The sequence below is a fragment of the Pundamilia nyererei genome, unplaced genomic scaffold, assembly GCF_000239375.1.
Source record: "Pundamilia nyererei isolate P.nyererei 1_Seehausen unplaced genomic scaffold, PunNye1.0 scaffold00048, whole genome shotgun sequence".
Classification (NCBI taxonomy): Eukaryota; Metazoa; Chordata; class Actinopteri; order Cichliformes; family Cichlidae; genus Pundamilia; species Pundamilia nyererei.
Genome location: NW_005187449.1, coordinates 1,920,340 through 1,928,850, shown reverse-complemented (window position 1 = coordinate 1,928,850; position 8,511 = coordinate 1,920,340).

The window sequence follows — 8,511 nt, the reverse complement described above, 5'->3', positions numbered from 1 at the left end:
CATTATATTGTATATTGTATAGCTTTCTTGTTATATGTAAAAATTGTATTGTATTTATTTATTTAAATTTTACTTTTTAATTATTTTACTTGCATTTTTAATCGCTCTTATATTTAAATGTTCATTTGCTATTTTATCTAGGGATTGAGAGTAACGTAGTTTCTATTCTCTGTATGTCCTGTACATGTGGCAGAATTGACAATAAAGCTGACTTTGACTTTGACTTTGACTCAGTCTGCTTCAGTAATACAGATTTTAAGATCCTCTTCCCAGGATCGCTTAATTGCAGACATAGAACAAGAACCCAGGCGCAAAATCAGAACAAGTATTGATGATATGGCCTTTTTCTTAGCCGGGTTAAAACACATAATGTCATCCATTACATCATGAGGGGGTTTATTCGGGAACCCTGGGATAGAGCCTGAAAGAAAGTGTCGTATTTGTAGGTACCTAAAAAAATGAGAGGGGGGTAAGTTGTATTCATTAGTCAGCTGTTCAAATGAGGCAAACGTGCCATCAATGAATAGTTCTTTTAAAGATCTCAGCCCTCGCCTCTGCCAGCCCTGAAATGTGGCATCATACAGTGAAGGAGAAAAAACATAGTTGGAAGCTACTGGGCTGCCTAAGCACATCTTCAGAAGATTAAAATGTTTTCTAAACTGAAAGCAAATTTGGATAGTATTATTGACTATAAGATTCTCAATTGTTAGGCTTCTGGGTAATGGGATAGATGCACCTACGACAGACGATAGCAAGAAAGCTTCTCCATTTCTACCCATACGTGTCCACTGCAATCGTGCTCATAGTGCAGCCAGTAGGTCAGACAGCATAAATTGGAGGCCCAGTAATAATAATGGAAATTCGGTAGAGCCGGGCCTCCATCTTGCTTTGACTTTTGCAGGTGGTCTTTGCGCAAACATGGTTTCTTATTGTTCCAAAGGCATGATGTAATTACAGAGTCCAATTTCTTAAAATAAGCATTCGGAATGGATATAGGGAGGCTTTGAAACAGATAAAGATATTTAGGCAATACAGACATTTTAACCACATTCACTCTCCCAACTAACGAGAGAGGAAGCGGCGACCATTTTGACAAGTCTTGCTGCATACTGAGGTGTACTTGGTAAAATTTTCTTTAAAGAGATCACTGAAGTTTTTCGTCACAGTTATGCCTAGATAGACAAAACTGTGTGTTGCAATCTTGAAGGGAACAGTAATGTTTGCTAATGTGGAGAGAGGCATATTTAGAGGCAGTAATTCACTCTTGTGTAGATTCAATTTATAGCCTGACACAATCCCAAATGTATCAAAAAGTTCAAGAATGGAGGGAATTGTTACCTCAGCCTTGGATACAAACAGCAGGAGATCATCGGCATAGAGAGATAGCTTATGCTCAGTGCCATATCGCGAAATGCCTTGAATAGCATGATTACTTCTTATAGCTATGATTACTTCTAAATTCAAACAGGATAAAAAGGAACTTCCAAACCCAAATCTTTTCACGGCCTCGAATAGATATTCCCATTCTACTCCATCGAAAGCCTTCTCTGCATCCGTGGAGAGAAGGCATTCGGAAGCAGCTTGGCTGGGGGTGTACATTATATTAAGTAGTCGGCGAATACTAAAAAAGGAGTGCCTGTTTTTAATAAAACCAGTCTGATCTGAAGAGATTATGTTGGGTAAAACTTTTTCCAATCGGTTGGCCAAAACCTTCGCTAGTATTTTATAGTCTGAATTCAGGAGTGAAATCGGCTTGTAGGATCCACATTCCAAAGGGTTTTTATCTTATTTGGGAAGTAATGTTATACAAGCTTGATTTAGGCTATCATGCAAAACACCTTTGACAAGAGAGTCAGTATATAACGTAGCTAACACAGGGGCTAGTTTTCCAGCAAAGGCGGCATAAAACTCGTTCGGTAAGCCATCAGGGCCTGGTGATCGACGAGACTGGCTTTATTGCCATTATGATCTCCTGCTGCTGCAGAGGTGCATCCAGGGTGGAAACCTCGTCTGGGGACAATGTTGGAATCTTTAGGTCTCTAAAAAAATCAGAAAGGAGGTTAGAATCATTGGTACTATCAGAGCTATACAACTTATAATAATAATGCTGAAAAGCATCATTTATTCCCTGTTGATCTGTAACAGACCCACCATCTCGGGTTGCGATCCCATTAATAGTTTGCCTGGCTCTTGCACATTTCAACTGTCTTGCTAGAATCTCTCCCGCCTTATCTCCGTGTTCATAGGTATCACTCCGGTTCTTTAACAATAAATATTCTATAGAATGTGAGGCGAGCACGTCATATTCTGCACCCAGTTTCAAACATTCTTTATATAAATTTGGTGAGGGGTTCTGAGAATTCCTATTATCCAAGTCTGTTATTTGCTTTTCCAAATCCTTCAGTTTAGAAGTAGAAGCACGTTTCTTATTAGCTGTAAATGATATAATCTGGCCGCGAAGATAAGCCTTAAGAGCCTCTCAGACCGACGAGATGGAAATATCTGGAGTTAAATAAAATTCCAAAAAGCAGGTAATTTGATCCAAAATAAATTCTATAAAGTTTTCATCACGTAGCAACCATGGTTGTCCGATGCCTTCTGTAGTCTGTCCAGCTTTTTATTCACATCATCAAAAAAGCTGACTTTTAGCTCTGCCAGTAAAGCTGAATGGTGCTCCGCTAGCAGTGCTGTTATGTCGGCTTTGCTAACATTCGCAGGAACGCCAGAAGCCGCGCATTCGGTTGTTTTACCATTCGACTTCGCAGGTTTAGGCGACATGATAGGGCATCAAATGTTCCGACGGCTTCACTAAATCACCAAGATATTTATCAAAAGATAAGTTAGGTGGGCTCGCTCAAATAACTAAAAGTCGCAGGAGCTAAGGAAAAGTGTGACTACCCCATGCTTGTCAAAACCGGAAGTCTGTTAGCATAATTTGGAGAAGTCCTGGAGTTATTTCTGCTTCACATGATCATCAAGAGTCCGAATACTGTGCACTTGGGTCATTTTTGTACTGATGTAAGCTCAGTGGTGTCAAATTGGCTGTACCTCTTGAAAGGAAGGAGGAGGTGTAACTGATCGCATGACCAGAGGTTTCTGACACTGTGGCACTTTTTCTTGAAGAGATGAGGACACAAGTGTATTTCCTGAGGTTTAGACACCTGAACATGGACCACATTACGGTAACTTGTTCTGTATTTTGGACATGTGATAATGTAGGACCAAGTGACAAGTCACAGAACTAGAGACTCATCTGCAACCATCTGGCAAGCTAAAGTTGTGAGGGAAAAATGAGTAGTTCACGAGTGGTTGTGAGTGGTTTATGAAAGTTGACTTGAGTCACTTGGAAAATGATTCCTGAAGTCCCTGTGCTGCAGGTGGAAACAACTGTCACCAGGAAAAACTGTATTCCCCAACTGGTTGGCAGAAGCTGGCTTCTGACTGCATGTTTCTGCAGTCAGAGTTTGCATGGCCCAGTGCTGGACTTGTGTACAAACACTGTTTATCTACTCTCCCTTAGCAGTGATGAAACTGTGAAATATGCAGCACAAACTGGAAATGAAGATGTTTCGCCTTCAAAGTAAAAGTTGTTGCCTTTCTAGCACTGAAAAGTAACCTTTTGCTGGACTGGTAGTGAGCACAGCTGACAAATATGAAAAGCTAAATGTAATCTGCGAGCAATCACAGCAATCACTAAGAGATTTTTGACGCAGAGCTGTCTTTGCGACTGAATTCATCCAATGACTGCCAGAAACTTCCAAGAAACACTACAACCAGTCAGCAAATAGACAGTCAGCTGTATCACGTCTAATATGGCACATAGTTCTTGAGCAATGCATACATGGCGTCATGTGAGAAATCTCAGTGCTAGTTGCTCTGTTGACGGCATCATCATTCTGACAGTCTGGTTGTAGTATTGTTTGACTGACCTGTTTTCCTTCTTTCTGTGATCTACCTGTGGTGTGAATGAGTATCTGATCACACTATGTAAGTAGAACACGGACTTCATGTAGACATAGCCATTGTGAGTTCACTTATTGGTTTTGGACTCACTAAAAGATCTTGAAGCCTCAGTGCCATCATGTTGGTGTGGTGTCCATATTTGGATGAGAAGGTGAAGGGTGGAGCGCTAAAAGTTGGTAAGGGTCAAGCACAGAGATACTGGTACCTGTGTCTGTGTAAGTAATAGACCAATAAAAAACTGATACACACTTCTTGTCTGTCAGTAAACAAAACAGCAGTCATATTAAGGTGGAAGGAGAAGACTCCACAAAGGGCAAGGGGCGAGTGAGACTGTAAATATAAACGGTAAAGAGGCTAGGGGAAACAGGTGGGTAATACAGGGGGAACAACTCAGGGATAATACGACATAATACGACAGGAAGTAAAATTCAATATAAATCACATGTGACAAAACACTACCAAAATAAAAACAGGAAGTAACTAGAAAGCATTGTGTAGAAGGAAGATAGGAAAAAATTCAGTAAGATGAGTTAGACCGAGCATTAAAAGGAGGTTCGGTTGGAAGGGGGTTACAAGTGTCTTGGGAAGGAAATAAAGACAGGTTTATCTGACAATTCTGAGAAAATTCCAACAGACTAAACAAAATAAACGTAAACGTAGAATATAACCACAAACTGAAAAAAAAACTGAAAATTAATGTACTTAAAAATGTGGCAAACATAAACAAACAATAACAATCAGACTGAGAACAAAGAAAATGTAAAATAATTACCAAAAATCAGGACTGTGACACACGGTCCAACTCAGTGACTATTATCACTGAAGGTGAAACTTAGCAGATGGCTAGCAGCTAACTTTAAGCCTTACAAAGCAGGGCATTCTCCTTTTTTTCACCCGTTTCCTGTCCACGTCAGATGAGCTGTGGATTAAAGGCATGGCTGGCTTGGCTTGTGGAGAACCACCATGTCTTGTTCGACCTTATCACATACACCTGGTTACATTATACACACATTTTAACTAGATTTTTTTTTAGAACTTTAAATAAAACTCATCACCTAATGCCATTTTAAGCTTATAAGTCTGGTTGTAACAGATATGGTTATTATTCAGATCCTTGTCCAGTTATGGGGAACTCCATGCATGCTGAAAACAACTGCAACTGAACCAGTAATTCCCCAGCATGCAACATCTGCAACCTGAAAGAAGTGTCAACTGTTCCACCAACACCTGAATTAACAACCAAACCAGAAGACCTGTTCCACTGGGAAACTTCAGTTCCTCTGCAGCCCTGAATGAAAGCACAACTCTCTTACTTTTTACTTGTCTTTGAACATGGTGCTGGACTCCTGATTGGCTGGGTTCAGCAGCTCAGTGACCTGTGGCTGTAGCAGCACAGCACAAAGAGCAGTACTTCATAAAAACTTCACTCCTCAGCGTTCAAGATCTTTGGATTATTTTAGGTTTGTCTTGGGTCAGCTACAGATTCCCCAACGGACGATCTGATATCCTCGTGTTGGTGTTGTTCCCTCGTCACCATAAATAATGTTGTTCCAGGTTCAACATTGCAAGTGACCAATCACCTTCTCCTGACGTCATCCGCGACCTTGAAAAAAACAAACGCCTTCAAAAAAAATCTACTTCACTTGCGTGAAGAGAAACTGCCTCTGTAAGGACAATATGTATAATGCTTACCGTTTATTAAAAAAAGTATCCTGAAATTCAAAGAATTCAAGTTCCTGGATCGGCGGACAGAAGCGGTTTCTCTTCTCGCAAGTGAAGTAGATTTTTTTAAGGCAGTATTTTTCAAATGCACAAAAAGGGGACGTCACAACAATGTGATTGGTCACTTGCAATGTGATTGGTCACTTGCAATGTTGAACCTGGAACAACATTTATTATGATGATGTGGGAACAACACCGACACGAAGATATCAGATCATTCTTCACCAACACCTGGAGGTGACACAAATAACACGTCTGTACCTGCAGCAGATTTTTTAAAGAGGGACACACAATAGAGAAGAGCTAATAGCAACTATCATTAGCTTCACCTGCATATTAAACAGACCCGCTGTCAGAGAGGTCGTTATTATTCACCGACGTGACGACTTAAAAACCCGAGCTGATGTTTTCTTTTAGTTCTCTCCCCAGTCTAATGCATATTTACACATGAATCCAAGTTCTGCAGCAGTAATTAAGAATAACAGCCAATTTACCCGGCGAGAAATTCAAACCTGAGAAATGTAATTCCTTCATGGCTCGCTGCATTTAATCCAAATTTGACACACTAGGTAAATGGAACCTAAATACTGTGCTTTTCAGCCTCTCCCTCACTCATTCACTCATCCACCATTACTTACATAATAAAGCAGTATAAAAGTAGTACTTCGAGGTACTTTACTTTCTTTTTCACGCCACTTTATCCCTCCACTCTGCTGCATTTCACTGACAAATACTGAATTTCATTTCACAGCTCCCCTTACCTGTTATTTTTCAGACCATGATATTACATAAAAACCATGAGACTGTGGGAGACATACAATCCATTATTAGAGGTTAAGCCTGACTCTGTTTTGTTTTATCGGTGTTTCCTGCTCCAGGTGGCGGGAGTTGTGCCTTCTGATGGCATGAAGGCTGTACCGGTTTCTCTGTTTGACAGCCGTCTTTTAATCGACTCATTTGAGAGAGAAAAACACGTCTTTCAGAGGCAAACATTTATTGCGAGGCTGAGTGCACCCATCCTTCCTGCCCTTCTACACAGCTAATTTCAGCTAACAGCGTTCAGCTGATGTTCCAGGTGTGAATCAGCCGGTCATAGGCTCAGAGAGGAGCTGCAGCACGTATTTAACAGCCTCTTCTTTGCTTCATTCGAGTCCTGATGTGTTATGTAACAGCAGGGTGGCACCTGAATGAAAATGACCAGATTTCTGATGCCAGCAAGCCGCGGGCGAACATCTTTCCGGCTGCGATGGCATCCCTGCATGGCATGTCGGTATATCGTGAAGCATCGTGTCATATACGGCTCTTTCTAAATTATGTATCATTGTTCTTTTGCAAATTTAAACAGCTGTTGGAAGCAGTAAGAAAATCCAATAAAGCCACGGCTGTTGAAGCAGGCGAGGTTCAGACTTGGAGCCCTTTTGGCCTGCTGGAGCAGCATCGATTCCATCTGCGCTTCAGCAGAGCACTTTTAATATGAATTCACTGAACCAGGGAGAGGCATTATATTCACCTTTATCCCCGTTTTAACTCCTCACTTCAGCACAGGCCGGAGCGTCAAAGGTAAAGGAACATTTATAGAGAACTGAATTGAAAAATACCAACGAATAAATAATTCAGGCGACATGACGACATAATGGCTGTGTTTGCCCATTCCCACTTGGGGAGGAAAAATCTGGTGCATTTTAATGTGTTGCTTTGGTCACAAAAGGAGACTGGTTTCATTTGTGCTCCTTGTTTTTAGGTCAGAGTGAGTTTTAAAGCTCATCAAGGTGGAAATGCTGCTAATGGGAGTTTCACCCTCATGTCTTTGAGTCTAATTTGCCAACTAGTCATTTAAAGTTATTGGTTTCCCGATTTTATCGTGATTAAAACCCATTTTTCCCCTCCAGCAGCAGCCCAACCTCGTGACACTGGTGGTCAGACTGTTTACCTGTCTACTCCAGAGTTATAGATCCTGTCATCTGCTGGAAGTGAAGTTTATTATGTATATTCATGATGGCCGGGTTAACCTCCTGAGGGCATGAAGGAAACATTGTCCTGCCTCACTTCATCTATCACAGTATCATTATTTTCTCAGACAGCCCGAAGCCAGACATTGGAGATTAATGCATTAGATGACTGACAGAAAAATAATTGCCACCAATGTTGGTAACGTATGTTTAATTTAACCCCATAATCCTGCTTTTATTTATTTATTTGTTGATTGTGACCAGAAACGATGCCCTCACAGTCGAGTCAGCTTCACAGCTCAATTAGAGTTGTGTTTGGAAGTGTACGTCCACTCATCGTGAGGATGAAGGTCATCATGATTTCTTTGACCTGTTCGTTTCCCAGGTGGATGATTATACATCTTTAATGACTTTAAAAAAGAAGAATTGGGTGCAGATGGGATGTGCTCTGTCACAGTTTATGGTTTCTTGGAACCCAGAAAAAAGCTGCTGTGGCAAGAAGTTCATATCCACTCATCACGGGCATGAACGGCAGGGTCATTGGGGTTTTAATGATTTCTTTCACTTGTTCTTTTTCCAGATTACACATCAAACAAAACTCCAAAATTGAACCTGAATGAAATTTGCAGCGTCCGGTCAACATGGACCAGCCAAATGTCTTCTGGAGAAAAGCTTGATGGTCAGAGAGACAAAATAGCTATTTGGCCACAATGACAAGAGGTATGTTTGGAGGAGTGAAACCTAAGAAAACTGTAAACTGCGGAAAACTGCGGCCCCCATTCTCTGCGGCCTGCTGGAGCGGGAGGGCTAGTAGGAGGAGTTGGCCGTCCGGCTGCGGTCTGGGGTGTGGGGCCTCCCTGCTGCTGCGGAGTCGGGG